The sequence below is a fragment of the Triticum urartu genome, chromosome 4A (genome assembly GCF_056163025.1).
Source record: "Triticum urartu cultivar PI428250 chromosome 4A, HENAU_Tu73, whole genome shotgun sequence".
In the NCBI taxonomy this organism is placed as follows: domain Eukaryota; kingdom Viridiplantae; phylum Streptophyta; class Magnoliopsida; order Poales; family Poaceae; genus Triticum; species Triticum urartu.
Genome location: NC_141876.1, coordinates 563,162,033 through 563,179,659, shown reverse-complemented (window position 1 = coordinate 563,179,659; position 17,627 = coordinate 563,162,033). Strand labels below are relative to the sequence as shown.

General features: G+C 44.5%; 1 pseudogene; it reads left to right on the top strand.

Annotated features, from left to right (window-relative positions):
- The first annotated feature begins 1,901 nt into the window (after positions 1–1,901).
- Positions 1,902–3,839, top strand: LOC147976634 (uncharacterized; annotated as a pseudogene).
- The last annotated feature ends 13,788 nt before the right edge of the window (positions 3,840–17,627 follow it).

The following is a 17,627-nucleotide window of genomic DNA, read 5'->3' as shown; positions in this document are numbered from 1 at the left end:
GTTTTACAAGTCGACGGGATGCGGAGTCTGCTAAATATGCTCTTATTAGAAGAAAGGGATATTTAAATTAGTGCCACTGGTTCCTTAGTTGTGCTCACTTTTCCCCACGCTCCAAACGTTTGCTCACTTTTCCCCTCTTCCTTAGCTGAAACTCTCACAAATGCTCATAGCGGGCGTTTGCCGTCTTGACCATCCATTGACCGTTAATTGCTGACGAGTGGGGCCGAGTCTTCGTCTGACTGTTGCTTGCTGACGTGTGGGACCGCAAGGAGACACGTATTGGGCAGCTTGTCTGAATATGAAACAGATCTAGACAGGCCGCACTGCATCGCGCCGCCCCGCCCCCTCCGTCGGCGTCGTGTCGCGTCCACCGCAGTTGTTTCCTCCACCCTATGCCCTATTCCGTTCGTCGGTGACGCCGCGTCTGCGCCAGATATAGCCCACCTCCTCATCTGGGATTACATAGTGATGTTGAGTGAGGACACCCGGAATGCAGTCGACCGTGGAGAGGATTGGGTCGACTCCGCGGCAGATAATTCATGGATTAAACCTGGGTAAGCATTGTTTCCTCTCGAATTGACATTCTAAGTCGTATTGTAGGCCGTATTTGACTTCTGTTTGCTTGAATCGTTCGAATTTGTGCTCGATTTTACCCGGCTAACTGAAGCCTTTGTTTCCTTCCCCCAACAAAATAGGATTGATCCCGCGCTGGCTTTCCGGCTGGCGATTAGAATGGAAACTAGTGTGCTGCGTGGTACTAAACCGCATTTGATTTCATCATTTTTCTATCCCAAAGTGGTAGAAACCAACATATCTTTCAAAGATTTGCGAGCTGAGCTCCGAAACACCTATCCCTGGAGTGATGCCGATGCTGTTGAACTGAATTACTTCAGCAGTGACGAGCAAAGATTTCTCCCACTAACTTGCGATGATCATATGCCGTTGCTTTTTGCTGGGATTGCTGGCTGCCGATTCGGTAAACTCCAAATCGATGTGATTCAGCCACGCGTAGAACGGGCGAAGGGGAAGGGAGTTCAGACATCATCTGTCTGTGCTAATAGCCAGCACCCCGGCACTCCTTGTAGGTCGACACCAAGTAAAGCAAGTGGTTCATGGAGCCACAACATGCCTGCTGCCAATTCTGGTTTCGATTCAGCTGCTGCTTCTCGTGTACCTTCTGCAGTTGGTGTAGAAGAAGATGCAGAACCTGACGAGGCAGTGCCTACAAATGATGATGAAGACGAGATGATGTTTCCTGAACTGGTCGATGTAGCCAGTCAGCAAGCAGTGGATGACGAATATATGGAGGAGCCCATTAGCTAAGCTAGGTTTGATGACACTGACGATGAAGAGAAGGTGGAGAACATGGACAGCTTAATCGAGGATGAATACGATGGTGATGACATGCCAACAATTGAGTGGAACCGGGAAAAACCCGAGCTTAGTGTAGGTACCATTTTCCAATCAATTGTGGACTGTCGGAATGCAGTGACAACATGGTGCATTATATCTGAAAACATCTATAAGATTAAAAGGAGTGAGCCAGCAAGGTTCACAGTTTTTTTGTCCATATCCTAGGTGTAGGTGGAAGTTGCATGCATCTCGTATGAGAAAGAGCAAATATGTTCAGGTAATCCAAGTTCAGTTAGTAATTTAGTTTCAGATCGTTGAGTAAGGTTTCTTAACTATTTTTTTACCCTTTTATTTTGTTTCAGATAAAGAAAAACCCACACAAGCACACCTGTCCACCTGGAGGGGGAGGGGGGAAGGCCAAAACCAAGCTAGCAAAAACTAGGTGGGTGGCAAATGCTATATTGGATTAGCTGAGAGAAGAACCTGGACTTGGTCCAGTAGCACTCCATGGGAAGCTTTTTGAGAATTACAAGATAGAAATTCCTTACATGAGAATTTTCAATGCTAGGGAAAAGGCTCTTGACAGAATTAATGGTCAATGGAATGACAGTTTTCAGCTGCTTTACGCTTTCAAAGCTGAAGTGGAGATGGCAAGTCCAGGGAGTGTTGTAGAGATTGACAAGCATACAGTTCCATTCAAAATAAAAGAGAAGTCATTTCAGAAGGAGTGGTTCAGAAGGGCTTTTGTTTGTTTCAAGGCTTGCTGGCAGGGGTTTCTAGATGGTTGCAGGCCCTATTTGGCTGTAGATGCTACACATTTGACTGGAAGATGGAGAGGACAGCTAGTAGCAGCTTCTGCAGTTGATGGACACAACTGGCTATTCCCAGTTGCATTTGGTGTGGTGGAGGCAGAGTCTGAGGAAAGTTGGGTCTGGTTTCTGCAGCAGTTGCGCAACATTATAGGCACACCCCCATGTTTAGCTATACACACAGATGCTTGCAAGGGTTTAGAGAGTGGAGTGGAAATTGTATTCCCTGGAGTGGAGCATAGGGAATGTATGCGACACCTAGCGCATAATTTCAAAAAGAAGTTCAAAGGTAAAGTTTATGATGAGAACTTATGGCCAGCATCATACACATGCAGCAAAAGGAAGCATGAACACCATTTGAGAGTGTTGTATGCTCAAAATCCTCTTGTGAAGGAGTACATGGATGCACATCATGGCAAGGTGTAGTCAAGAAGCAAATTCAACGAAATCTGCAAAGTAGATTATGTGACCAGTAACCTTGCAGAATGCTTCAATTCAAAGTTCAAGTCAGTGAAAGGGCTCTTGTTGTGGCAAGCATTTGACAAGATGAGGCAAATGATCATGATAAAGATGGCTCTTCGCAAAAGAATTGCAGAAACACAATATGTTGGTCATCAAATGCTCCCATCACTGATTAAGGCATTGCACTTGAAGGCAAGAGGACTGAAGATGAAATGTATTCGATCTGGTACATATGAGGGAGAGGTTACCTATACTGACACTAAAAATAGGGTATGGAGGTATCCTGTGAACCTAAGTACTAGAGAATGTACTTGTAGGCAATGGCAGATCAGTGGGAAGCCATGCATACATGCCCTACATCTGATGACCGTTATCGGGGGTGCAGATGGTGAAGTTGATCAATATTGCTCCGAGTATTTCTCTGTTGCCAAATTTATGGCTGCTTATGCTGAGAATGTGCCTGCACTATTGGGGAAAAATCAATGAAACATAGTAGATCCAGGGTTCAAACTCCACGGTCCTGTCATTACTAGACCATCAGGAAGACCAAGGAACCAGAGGATTAGAGCAGGTGAGGAGGGTCGTCTACCAAAGAAGCGTGCTTGCAAAAAATGTGGAGTTCTGGGGCATATTGCTAGGCTTTGTACCAATGCAGTGAATGCATCATTTGGAGAGGAGGAAAGATGGACAACAGCCAATGCTGAGGAGAATGCAGCAGCAATGGAGACTGAAGATGCAGTGGAGAATGCAGCAGCAAATGAAGCAGTGGAGAATGCAGCAGCAAATGAAGCATCTTGGTATGTGTTTGCACCCTTTGTAGAATGCAGCTACCCTTTTGTTTGTATTTGTTCTCTTTTTTGCCTATGGCTTATAATTTTATTTACCAGCTCTAGGGAGAAAAGGCCAAGAGATGAAGAAGCAGAAGATTTTGAAACCATGGCCTTTGATGGTTTTGAATCTATAAGAGAGGAAGAGGAGGGCGTAATTTTTCCAATTGTGCCTTTAAAGATTACTGAACCCATAGATGACCGTCAAATGGTCGTCAAGTGCTCGGCGAGTGCAACTACTCCATCAGCACCTCCATGAGGAAAACCCCAAGTAAAGCCCAAGATCAAAAGGAATAAGAGTCTGAAAGAAAAGAGCATCTCAACTAGGGAAACCAGGAGCAAGACGGTGAAGCCAGCTGCAAACACAAGGAGCAAGTCGAAAATTTGAATTAAGTTGTTGGGAAATGTTTGTGTTGTCAATTTGAGCGCGAGTGGATCACTTAAAACTTGGTAAATTTGTATTAAGATGTTGGCATCTTAAAACTTGGTAGATTTGAGCTACTATGAAAACTTATCAGTTGTAATAATGTTGCTTCTACTTCGGTTTCTTATTTGAGTCAGAATTCAAATTTCCATCAAAATTTGAATTTAAATCAATATTTGAATTTGGGCCAAAATTTGGGTTCGAGTCAAAGTTGAAGTTGAACATTGGAGGTTCATTGCTCTGTGCGGTGTATTTGATCGAGCATTTGAAGTCCAATATTCGTAGGTGAATAGTCCAAATGAGAAATGTGCTAGAAACGAGCTCGAAAGCTAGGGTAAACAGCCCTATTTGAAATCAAGTTTTTTTGACCTTGCCTAAATGAGGCATATATATTTTTATTAACACTTGTTCCATATATATAGGGTAAAAGCGAAGTCTCACTATTTATTGATTAATATTCATATTACTACATTTTTTGAAAAAATATGCTTTTAATTCTAAACCGTCAAATAACATGTTTTAGATATGAAAATGAAAAAGTAAGTTCAGATCCTTCTTACTCACTCCAAAATGAAGCTATGGAGATTTTTCTGATTTTTTTAAATTATTTTGATTTTTTTTCAAACCCTAAACCATCTCTCCCTATTCTATGAACTCTGAAATTGTTCATAGGCGATAGCTCATTTGTGTGAAGACTTTTTTCATAAAAATGACCTACACCAAGTTTATATTTTTTTTTCTCATAACCTTGTCACATATGACGGCTATGTGCGCAAGAATTACAACATTTTGATTTTTTTGAATTTTTTAAAAACATTTGAACTTGATTTCGACAGATCACTTCAAAAAAACGATTTTTCAAAAAAACGCCCCTATACTGAGTTTATATTTTTATGGTAACTAGGTCTCATAAACGGATGAACTACGTTTGTTTTATATTTTTGTGATTTTTTCTAATTTAGTTATGGCCATTTGAAATCTGGTCAAACCCTAATAACCCCGTTGACTCGCTCATAACCCCGCAGAAATGCTCCAAACCCTAGCGTCGAACGTGCGCCGTCGGATCCTACCAAGCGCCAAACACCACCCGTCAGATGTGGGGCAGGCATGCGCGATCCGCGTGATGCATCCTGATTGGCTACTGCACTATCCTTCTTGGGTTTTTTACGATCTGCCCCACTTTACATATGAAATTGTATTTTCTGCACATGACCACCACATGTCAGTGTTAAGAGTTGGTTCAAATATTCAAACTGCAAAATACAATGTGGCAAATCGTCAATATAGATTCCCCTTCTCCTCTTCTCCATCTGACAGACAAAGGCATCGAGCAGATCGAGCAATTCCTCTGTTTCTTTCCCCATCTTCTCGTTCTTCTTCCTCTTGAGAAATTCCTCTGTTTCTTCCTCTCGGGCGATATGTCGACCTCCTTGTTAGGCCCCCGTTCCACGTGGCCGGTGTATGGTCCAGTGCCGATGACTCGATGCACTGACTGCCCACGGACTGCGCCACTGAAGCGGTTGACTTTGAAGGAGGAGAAGAATGGGAACTTTGGGCGTGAGTTCGTCAAATGCGAGAGCAAGCCGGAGGGGCAGGTTAGATCTGAGTTTTCCTCTCATCCTTTATCTTTAATTTCTCAAAAAATCTGTCAGATTTGGATTTAGGTTACATGATTTCGTTTTCAGATCGTGAAGAAATGCCACCATTTTGAGTGGATGGATGATTACATCCAGAGGCTTCAAGGGTCGGGCTTGCTGGATTCGAGGGGGAATGCAATCCGCGAGTCTAATCTACCCCATGACAGTGCCGCTCCGGCAGCAACAGCGCGTCTGGAATACCTGACAGTGGTAGATGTCGAACTGAAGACGGAATTGAAGAAGATGAACAAGAACTTCAAGCAGTTGATTGAGTTGAAGAAGCAATCCAATCTGATAGCTTTAGGAATACTTGCTCCAGGAATTTTTTACTTGATGGCCATCTCTCGTTAGAGATGTTTGTCTACTATTGTTGCCACTGTTTAGCAATCCAAGTCTGTTTATCTCAAATGCAACTCTGTTTAGTGCAACTGTCGATCTCTGAATGTATGCAGTTTACTGTTAAGTTTTGACACTTTCAGTTTCGGCAGAAAACAACTACCAGTTCAGTGATAGGATTATTTTGTTAGCTAATAACCTCGAGGGTTGGATCATACCCTAGCTCGTCAGATGACAGTAAGTAGTACTTGAGCAGCACAAGGGATATACATCAAGTTCATCTCTTCTCTCTCGCACTTGCCAAACTTTTGTCCTCGAGTTCGTCAGTTCTGCTAAAAAAAACCTAGGTTCGCAGGCCCAAAGAGAAAGCCCAGAAACAAGCGATGTTTCTTTTTTTTAGGAAGGATTGCTTTGTTCTTTTTTGTTTCTGATTTCTTTTTTCATTAATTTGATTGCCCAATCTCTTCTATCTCATTGAGGATTTTTTTTGGCTTTCCTTTATGGGTCCCTTCATTTTTTAGAATCAAAGTATTTGCAAACCGCAGTATTATTATGCCTAGCGAACCAATACGTCATGATTAGAAAAAGAGGTCTAACCCTCCCTTTTATATATTTCAAACATAGTGTAGTTAAAACTACACTTTTGACTAAAGCCAAATATCTCAAAGTATTTGATACTTCAATATTTCTGAAAACCAAAGTATTCTTTGAATACCTAAAAAATACAGAGCTCTCAAACCAAAGCCGTGTACAAATGTACAATATGTTCTTATTTTTAGAAGGCATCTATAAACACATCATTTTTAGTTTGTTTGGTTAATTTTTCCCACGCCAATTAGCCGTGTCTAAACTTGGGACAAACAAAATACAAACATAACAAAGCATTAATATAACACACACAACTTAACTTAGATAGGGTTGCTAGGGCAACATAAGTTCTTACATAGACACCGATAGATAATAATAATTAACCTTACATAGATAGGGTAGCTAGCACTGGTAGAAAAAGGGCCTGTTGTCCCGGTTCATAAGGGCCTTTTGTCCTGGTTCTGGATCCGGGACTAAAGGGTCGGTACTAATGCCCTCTCCCTTTAGTCCCGGTTCAATCCAGAACCGGGACAAATGGGCCTCCACGTGGCCTGTGCGCGGAGCGCAGGCAGGAGACCCTTTGGTCCCGGTTGGTGGCACCAACCGGGACCAATAGGCATCCACGCGTCAGCATTTCTGTGCTGGGGTTTTTGTTTTTTTTGAAAGGGGGGGGGGTTTGGGGGTTTTGGGGGGTTAATTTAGGTGTTTCATATATTGTGTTAGCTAGCTATAATTAATAGAGAGAAGTGTCCTCTCTTATGTCCATGCTTGGCCGACGCTACGTACTATACATACGTATAGAGAGGACTAGACACGCTAGCTAGCTAGTAAGCAAACGAAGGAAACAGAAGATCGTTATGAACATATATGCATACAGAGAGAAGTTATATCGACCACCTCTCCTTCTCTGAGAGATTGGTCGAACAACAAGTTCTCGTATATCTATCCGACACTACCGGCTACATATATACAATAATTATTTCTTACAAATATAATCATACGGACTCAGGGTCCACATAGAATTCTCCGTCTTCAGGGATCACATGGTCAAGAAAGAATGCCGCCAATTCCTCTTGAATTGCTCGCATGCGAGTTGGTGTTAGGAGTTCATCCCGCTTCCGAAACATCTAATTTAAAGAAGGGGGTCAATACATATATATATGAATGAATTAAACTCAACACAAATGATGGTAATAAAATAAAATTGTGAATGTTGTTATTTACGTACTTCATATTGTTCGTCAGTGTAGCCCCGCTAACAGGTCGTGTGGCGGATGGACTCGCAAACGTAGTATCCACAGAAATCATTCCCTTGTTCCTGCCACAACCACTTTACAAGAAATAGAGGTCAGTCAAACTGATAAGCAAGAATGCCAAATGGTATTGATGAAACTAGCGCTTGAATGACTAGTAGATGCGCGGAACATGCTACTATAGTACTTACTTTCGGGTGTCTAAATTGCAGCTCCTTCGGCAGTCCCGGAGCTTTTCTGGTGAATTTTCTCCAAACCCTGCCGGACAAAGAAAACAATTACTTGATATATCAGGAAATGAACAAAGTTGCTGATATGGTGGATAATGATCGATTTAACTTACTTCTCGAGTATTTGAGTCATGTCTGCATAGTCCTGGGGATCTTTTCGCCTTGAGTCTAAGACGGTTACTAGTCCCTACTCAAGCTTAATCTCTAGGAGAATATAGTGGAAACTGCACACGCATGCATAACTCATTAATTACATTACTATAACCTTGACTAATATATAAGGGAAACCGAATACACACAAGACAGTAACACTCACTTGAAGTTGTAAGGAAAGAGTATTATATCTTTGTTTTCATTTATTACGAACGATCATAGCAAGTTGGCCTCGGTAGCTGCGGCATGAAATTTAACCTGAGTTGCATCTATGAGATATGTGTTAATGAACCCAATATCACCAACTTGTCTTTTGTTCAATTCGGCGATCTTCAATCTGCATAATATAGTGAGGATGATTATAAATACATGCAATGAAAGAGCTGAGCTATATAGAGAAACTTAATGACAGAAGTAGTACTACTTACAGACAGTAGCAGGCGACCGTTGTTTTATCGAGGGCCAATTGATTGAAAAACTGATAGAACTCCTCAAATGGAACAGGCAACCGTTCAATTCCAACGAGGTCATGCTCCTTTTTAACTTTCACATACAAAGTACTCCTTCCCCCAGAGTCTCTGCAGATTTTCAAGTACCAATCATGCAATCTTCGCATCATCGTTGATAGAGATCTTTCATCTTTGACGAGAGGCTTCCCGTACTCGTATCTTTGTATCTGCACGTCCATGGGTTCATAATGTACATCGTCGGGCAGGTAATCTGCAAGATTTCTATAACCGGGCACCATCCTCGGATCATTAGCAACGTTGTGGCTAGGCACCTTGAGCGGGGGGCACGATTGCTTCGCTTGTTCGCCGAGCTGGGCAATTTGTTTCCCAGCTCGTCTTTCTTTCAGCCTTTGATCACTGACAGTACTTCCTGACCGCTCCGCTTCGGCAAATTCCTTTCCAATGATGCGCTCATAGTTTCCTTTCGGCGGAGACTTCGGTGGTTTTGTCAGGGCAGCCAGAGTGCGCTTCGCTTTCACCGGATCTACCTTCTCCTCCGGAAGTGGATGTCTCTTTGCTTTCAACCCTTGAAACCAGTCATCCACTTCGGTTCGTGCGATCTCGGCGTTCTCCTCCGGGGTCCTCTCGTATGGTAACTTCTTTGGAGTCTTCAGAGAAGGACCGAATCTGTATGTCCTCCCGCCTCTGGTTGTACTGCTAGACGCCGACCGAGCAGACGGAGCTGTTGTCTTCTTTACTTGCTTACGAGGCGGAGGAGAAGGACTACGACGCATCAGAGCAGCCGGAGCGGCGGCAGGTCTCTTCCGCCCTTGCTGACGAGGCGGAGAAGGAGGAGGCTGGCTGCTCGGGCGCGTCGGTGCAGGCGGAGAAGGAGGCAGAGTGCCGCCACGCGCTGGAGAAGGAGCCGGTCGAGTGCCCTGATTGTCACTCGCCGGAGGAGGAGGCGGTGGAGGAGGCGGAGTGCCTTGACTCGCCGGAGGAGGAGGCGGTGGAGGAGGCGTCCAGTTCGGAAGGTTGATGAGCTCCTTCCGCCATAGGCATGGAGTCTTCAGAGCAGACCCCAGCCTAGTCTCCCCTTCACCGGTAGGGTGGTCAAGCTGGAGGTCCTCAAATCCCTCCGTTATTTCATCCACCATCACCCTAGCATATCCTTCTGGAATCGGCCGGCAGTGAAAAGTTGCGCCGGGTTCAGTAGGATAAACAGAGCCAACAGCCGCCTTGACCTTCAAATTCATCCATTGCGTCATAAGGTGGCAATTTTGAGACTCCGTGATAGCATCCACGGGATAGCTGGCAGGAGCCGTCAAGGCATGCTCCGGCTGAAGCAGCTCGGTGGAAGCCACGCTGCTTCTGCGCTGAGATGGCGGGGTAGCTTCGGCAGTACGTTTGCTGCGATTTGCTTCTCGTTCCTCTATCGCGTCTACCCTTGCTTGCAGCGCCTGCATTTGGGTCTGCTGCACTTTTTTCCTCCTCTCATGGGATTTGTAACCGCCTGCGTCCGGAAACCCAACCTTCCACGGAATGGAGCCTGGCGTGCCTCGTGTCCGTCCAGGGTGCTCAGGATTCCCGAGGGCCATTGTGAGCTCGTCGTTCTCTCTGTCTGGAAAGAACGTCCCTTGCTGCACTGCTTCGATATACTGCTTAAGCTTCCTGACTGGTATGTCCATTTGATCGTTCGTCCAAATGCACTTCCCTATTACAGGGTCCAAGGTTCCGCCAGCCCCGAAGAACCAAGTCCGGCAATGGTCTGGCCAGTTAATTGTCTCTGGTTCGATCCCTTTATCAACCAGATCATTCTCAGTCTTGGCCCACTTAGGCCGGGCTACGAGGTAGCCACCTGACCCCATGCGATGGTGATGCTTCTTCTTCGCAGCATTTTGCTTGTTTGTCGCCGACATCTTCTTACTCTTTTCCGATGTCTTGTGGGCCACAAATGCGGGCCAGTGATCTCTGATCTTCTCATATGTGCCCTTGAATTCTGGTGTCTCATCATTTTCGACAAACTTATTCAGCTCTTTCTTCCACCTCCTGAATAGTTCTGCCATCCTCTTAAGAGCAAAAGACTTGATTAATTGCTCTTTAACTGGGTTCTCTGGATTATCCTCTGGCGGTAGCGTGAAATTTGACTTCAGCTCAGTCCAAAGATCATTTTTCTGCATATCATTGACATAAGACACCTCAGGGTCTTCTGTAGCCGGCTTAAACCATTGCTGGATGCTTATCGGGATCTTGTCCCTAACCAGAACCGCGCACTAAGCAACAAATGCGTTCTTTGTTCGGATGGGTTCAATCGGTTGGCCGTCGGGCGCGATTGCTATGATCTCAAACCTTTCATCCGAGCTCAACTTTTTCTTCGGGCCTCGTCTCTTTACCGAAGTTGTGATCGATCCGGAGGGCTAGAAAAAAGAACAAAGACTTAATTAGTATGTGTACATACCAAAACAATGAATGCATCAATCAGCTAGTCAGCACAGGCTTAACTAATATATATACCTGGCCGGACTCGGTTCGGTCACCGGAGCCGTCATCACGGTCTCCTTCTTGCACCGACATTGGGTCACCGGAGCCGTCCTCATGTTCTTCTTCTTGCACCGGCATTAGGTCACCGTAGCCAGCTTCTTCACCCTCTCCTTCCAGACCATCGGTGTCGTTGAGAAACAACAAGACGACATCACTTCCTTCTGCGATTATGTCCCTCAACAACGCTTCTTTTGCTTCGTCTCGGGCGGTGTCCATAGTTTCTACAAATATTTACAACATGGCAATTATTATTCAAACATGACAGATGGATATATTAGTGGCAAACGTAGAACTAGCTACCTAATCATAGTAAGGAATCATATATATTAATTAGTGGCCTCGACGCTGCTTCTCTAGGGTTTGGGGTGGCCTCGACAACGCTTCAAGGGTTTGGGGTGGCCTCGAGAACGCTTCAAGTAGGGGGTAATATCGACCCCCCCACGTGTTGAAGCTATCGGGAGGGGGTATATATCGACAACGATGACACTACATCTATGTCCCTCAACGACCCTCGTTCCCGATAAAAAAAGAGGAAGAAGAAGAAAAAAAAGAGGAGAAGAAAGAATAGAGGAGAAGATCTCCTCTATTCTTTCTTCTCCTCTTTTTTTTCTTCTTCCTCTTCTTTTTTTATCCTCTTCTTCCTCTCATGTTCGAGAGGATCTCCAAGGGGTCGGGAGGTTGCCTAGTGTCAAAGGATTCAACAAAACCATGTCTTCATCATTAGGCGAAAGTAACAGGTGCATGATGGTACGAAGCTCTCCAAAGTTATTTTGGAATGGAGTCCTAGATAGGATAATTCGCTTTTTGGTACAAAGTTCAGCAAGAACCTTCCAAATATCGTTATTTGGAAGGCCTTTGCTGAAATTCATACAAAAAGGCAAATTATCCTATTCGGGACACCATTCCAAAATAACTTTGGAGGACTTCGTCATGCCCTGGTTACTTCTGGCTAATGACGAAGCCATGGATTTCTTCAATACTTTGACACTCTAGGAAACCTCTCTCTCGACCCCTCGGCGATCCTCGACCCCTCGAACCCTCGACGACCCTGGAACCCTCGACCCCTCGGCGATCCTCTTCTTCCTCTCATGTTCGAGAGGATCACCAAGGGGTCGGGAGGTTGCCTAGTGTCAAAGGATTCAACAAAACCATGTCTTCATCATTAGGCGAAAGTAACAGGTGCATGATGGTACGAAGCTCTCCAAAGTTATTTTGGAACGGAGTCCTAGATAGGATAATTCCCTTTTTGGTACAAAGTTCAGCAAGAACCTTCCTAATATCGTTATTTGGAAGGCCTTTGCTGAAATTCATACAAAAAGGCAAATTATCCTATCCGGGACACCATTCCAAAATAACTTTGGAGGACTTCGTCATGCCCTGGTTACTTCCGGCTAATGATGAAGCCATGGATTTCTTCAATACTTTGACACTAGGAAACCTCTCTTGACCCCTCGGCGATCCTCGACCCCTCGAACCCTCGACGACCCTGGAACCCTCGACCCCTAGACGACCCTGGAACCCTCGACCCTCGATCCCTCGACCCTATAAAACCCTCGAACCCTCGACCCTGAAACCCTCAACCCTTGACCCCTTAACGACCCTCGACCCTCTACCCTAGTTCCCGACCCTCGACCCCTCGGCGATCCTCGACACCCTCGTTCCTGATAAAAATTAAGAAGAAGAAGAACAAGAAGAAGAAGAAGAAGAAGAAGAAGAAGAAGAAAGAGGAGAAGAAGAAAGGAATAGCTAGAGGAGAAGATCGAAGAAAAAAAAGAAGAAAAAAAAGAGGAGAAGAAGAAAGGAATAGTGGAGAAGAAGAAAAAATAGAATATATTCTATTTTCTCTTCTTCTCCACTATTCCTTTCTTCTTATCCTCTTCTTTTTCTTCTTTTTTCTTCTTCTTATTTATTTCTCCTCTTCTTCCTCTCCTCTTCTTCTTTCTTTCCTCTTCTTATTTTCTTTCTTTCCTATACTTCTTTTCCTTCCTTCTTAATATCACTTAGCAAATTTTGCAACGATAGAGAGGGGGTGCTCCCGTGGTCTAAAATCCGTCTATGCACGATAGAAAATTCTGAAAAAATACATCTATGATCCCTCAACATCCCCGCCTCTCTCATGAACAAAAAAAATATGTGAATTAAAAAAACATCATGTTCTATGAACAAAAAACATCATATTTCATCCACATTCGTGCATACATCATATATGTGATCATCTATGAAAAAAACATCATATTCTATAAAAAAAATTCACTACATATATATATATATAAACAAGCATATATATATATATAAAACAAGCATATATATGAAAAAAAATTACAAAGGGAGGGCGCCGGCGGCCGGACCAAGCTGAGGAGGCGGGTAGGGGCGCAGGCGACGGCGAGGGCGGGCCGGGGCGGCGCGCGTCGGGGCAGGGGCGCGGGCGACGGCGATGGGGGCGGGCCGGGGCGGCGCGCGTTGGGGCAGGGGCGGGCGGCGACGGCGAGTCCGTGGCAGGGGCTCGGGGCACGGGGCGGCGCGCGCGAGCAGGGGAGCTCGAGGCGACGGCGGGGGCGGCGAGGGCGCCGGCGCGTGGGGGCGGGACGGGGCAGGGGCAGGGCGACGGCGACGAGGAGCGGGCGGCGATGGCGAGCATGGGGCAGGGGCGCGGGGCGACGGCGAGCACGGGCAGCCTGGCGGCATCGGGGGCAAATGGTCGATGAGAAACTGAAAATTTCCTAAGTCCTGCTTATATACACAGAGTATTGGTCCCGGTTGGTGGCACCAACCGGGACTAAAGGGGGGCATTGGTCATGGTTGGTGCCACGAACCGTGACCAATGCCCCCTTTAGTCCCGGTTGGTGCCACCAACCGGGACCAATGGCCTTATGCTGTCCCGCGCCCAAAAGTTTAGTCCCACCTCGCTAGTTGAGACGGCTCGGGAGTGGTTTATAAGCGCTGCTGCGCCCACCCTCCCGAGCTCCTCTCAACTGCAGGCTTTCGGGCCTAATCTGTCACTGCAATGCCTGTGGGCCTACTGGGCCTACTGCGGGCCTGAATCCTGGCCCATGGTAGGGTTTCTAGTCGTATTCAGGCCGTGGTGGCCCAGTAGGTGGCATTTTTTTTGTTGCTTTATTTTTTTGTTTTTTGCTTTACTTTTTAATTCTTTATGCTTTTAGTTTTAGAAAAATTATAAACTTTTTGTTAATGCCATTAGTTTTCAAATTTGAAAACACTTTTTTAGTTTTTTTGTTTTCTTTGTTGCTTTATTTATTTTATTTTGTGATTAACTTTACTATAAAAATAGTTTTTTCCTGTTTTTTTGATTTGTTTTTTGCATTATTTATTTTCTTTTGTTTTTTGCTTTAATTTTTAATTCTGTTCGCTTTTAGGTTAGCAAAATTATAAACTTTCTGTTAGTGCCATTAGTTTTAGAAAAATTATAAACTTTCTGTTAGTGCCATTAGTTTTCAAATTTGAAAACACTTTTTAAGTTTTTTTGTTTTCTTTATTGCTTTATTTATTTTATTTTGTGATTAACTTTACTATAAAAATAATTTTTTTCCTATTTTTTGATTTGTTTTTTTCATTATTTATTTTCTTTTGTTTTTTGCTTTAATTTTTAATTCTGTTTGCTTTTAGGTTAGCAAAATTACAAACTTTCTATTAGTGCCATTAGTTTTAGAAAAATTATAAACTTTCTGTTAGTGTCATTAGTTTTCAAATTTGAATAGTTAAAATTTGAATTCTTTGAAAATTGTTTGAATCACAAGTTTGTGATTAACTTACTAAAAAAATGAGAATTGATGCGCTTATAGAGAAAATTCAACCTAAATTCCTAGTAAATTTCTATGAATTTCAGAGAAATTCACTATGAATTTAGGTTAAACTTTTCTCTATTAGGGCATCTATTTTCACTTCGAGAGGAGCTCAACAAGGCAGAGAGGGAAGGGCTTATAAACCGGTGTGAGCCCCCTTCGGTTGGCGAGGTGGGACTAAACTCTGCCCGCAACGAGGACCAACCCTTTAGTCCCGGTTTGTGGCACAAACTGGGACTAATGGTCATGGGCCAGCGGCGAACCATAAGACATGAAAGCATTTCAAATGAACTCTGAAAAAGTTGAAAGTTGGGATGGTATCATAATTTCACCCACATAGCATGTGCATGTACAAAACGGACAATGGTAGCATGTTCGTGTGTTACAAAGTTGGCATGGTATCATCATAATAGTTGCGGGAGAAAGTCTTCACTTTTTCTTCGCTTGTGTCATTTGCTTATTGCGCCGTAACCATGGATAATCTTCATTGTTTATTAGGATGCTTGGGTCAGCCTTGACATTGAAGGGAGGAATTTCATGAAACTTTTCATAATCTTCAGACATGTCTGTCTTGCCGTCCACTCCCAGGATGTCCCTTTTTTCCTGAAAGAACTATGTGGCGCTTTGGCTCATCGTATGATGTATTCGCTTCCTTATCTTTTCTTTTTCTCGGTTTGTTAGACATGTCCTTCACATAGATAACCTGTGCCACATCATTGGCTAGGACGAACGGTTCGTCAGTGTACCCAAGATTTTTCAGATCCACTGTTGTCATTCCGTACTGTGGGTCTACCTGTACCCCGCCGCCTAACAGATTGACCCATTTGCACTTAAACAAAGGGACCTTAAAATCAAGTCCGTAGTCAAGTTCCCATATGTCCACTATGTAACCATAATATGTGTCCTTTCCGCTCTCGGTTGCTGCATCAAAGCGGACACCGCTGTTTTGGTTGGTGCTCTTTTGATCTTGGGCGATCATGTAAAATGTATTCCCATTTATCTCGTATCCTTTGTAAGTCAATACAGTCAAAGATGGTCCCCTGGACAACAAGTACAACTCATCACAAACAGTGTTGTCACCTCTGAGACGTGTTTCCAACCAATTGCTGAAAGTCCTGATGTGTTCACATGTAATCCAGTCGACGCACTGCTCCGGGTGTTTGGAGCGCAGACTGTTCTTGTGTTCATCGACATACGGGGTCACCAAGGTAGAGTTCTGTAGAACTGTGTAGTTTGCTTGAGACCAAGAATATCCGTCCCTGCATATTATTGAGTCTCTTCCAAGAGTGCCTTTTCCAGTCAGTCTTCCCTCATACCGCGATTTAGGGAGACCTATCTTCTTAAGGCCAGGAATGAAGTCAACACAAAACCCGATAACATCCTCTGTTTGATGGCCCATGGAGATGCTTCCTTCTGGCCTAGCGCGGTTACAGACATATTTCTTTAGGACTCCCATGAACCTCTCAAAGGGGAACATATTGTATAGAAATACGGGCCCCAGGATGACAATATCGTCGACTAGATGAACTAGGACGTGCGTCATGATATTGAAGAAGGATGGTGGGAACACCAGCTCGAAACTGACAAGACATTGCGCCACATCACTCCTTAGCCTTGGTACGATTTCTGGATCGATCACCTTCTGAGAGATTGCATTGAGGAATGCACATAGCTTCACAATGGCTAATCGGACGTTTTTCGGTAGAAGCCCCCTCAATGCAACCGGAAGCAGTTGTGTCATAATCACGTGGCAGTCATGATACTTTAGGTTCTGAAACTTTTTCTCTGGCATATTTATTATTCCCTTTATATTCGACGAGAAGCCAGTCGTGACCTTCATACTGAGCAGGCATTCAAAGAAGATTTCTTTCTCTTCTTTCGTAAGAGCGTAGCTGGCAGGACCTTTATACTGCTTCGGAGGCATGCCGTCTTTTTCGTGCAAACGTTGGAGGTCCTCCCGTGCCTCAGGTGTATCTTTTGTCTTCCCATACACGCCCAAGAAGCCTAGCAGGTTCACGCAAAGGTTCTTCGTCACGTGCATCACATCGATTGAGGAGCGGACCTCTAGGTCTTTCCAGTAGGGTAGGTCCCAAAATATAGATTTCTTCTTCCACATGGGTGCGTGTCCCTCAGCGTCATTCGGAATAGCTAGTCCACTGGGACCCTTTCCAAAGATTACATAGTGTAAATCATTGACCATAGCAAACACGTGATCACCGGTGCGCATGGCGGGCTTCTTCCGGTGATCTGCCTCGCCTTTGAAATGCTTGCCTTTCTTTCGTTGTAAAAATTCTTCCATTCCACAGCTGTAAAAATTCTTCAACTAATGGCCTTAGGTACACATCAATTTCGTTGCCGGGTTGCTTAGGGCCTTGGATGAGAACTGGCATCATAATGAACTTCCGCTTCATGCACATCCAAGGAGGAAGGTTATACATACATAGAGTCACGGGCCAGGTGCTGTGATTGCTGCTCTGCTCCCCGAAAGGATTAATGCCATCTGCGCTTAAAGCAAACCATACATTCCTTGGGTCCTTTGCAAACTCATCCCAGTACTTTCTCTCGATTTTTCTCCACTGCGACCCGTCAGCGGGTGCTCTCAACTTCCCATCTTTCTTTCGGTTTTCACTGTGCCATCGCATCAACCTGGCATGCTCTTCGTTTCTGAACAGACGTTTCAACCGTGGTATTATAGGAGCATACTACATCACCATCGCAGGAACCCTCTTCCCGAGGGGCTCGCCGTCAACATCACCAGGGTCATC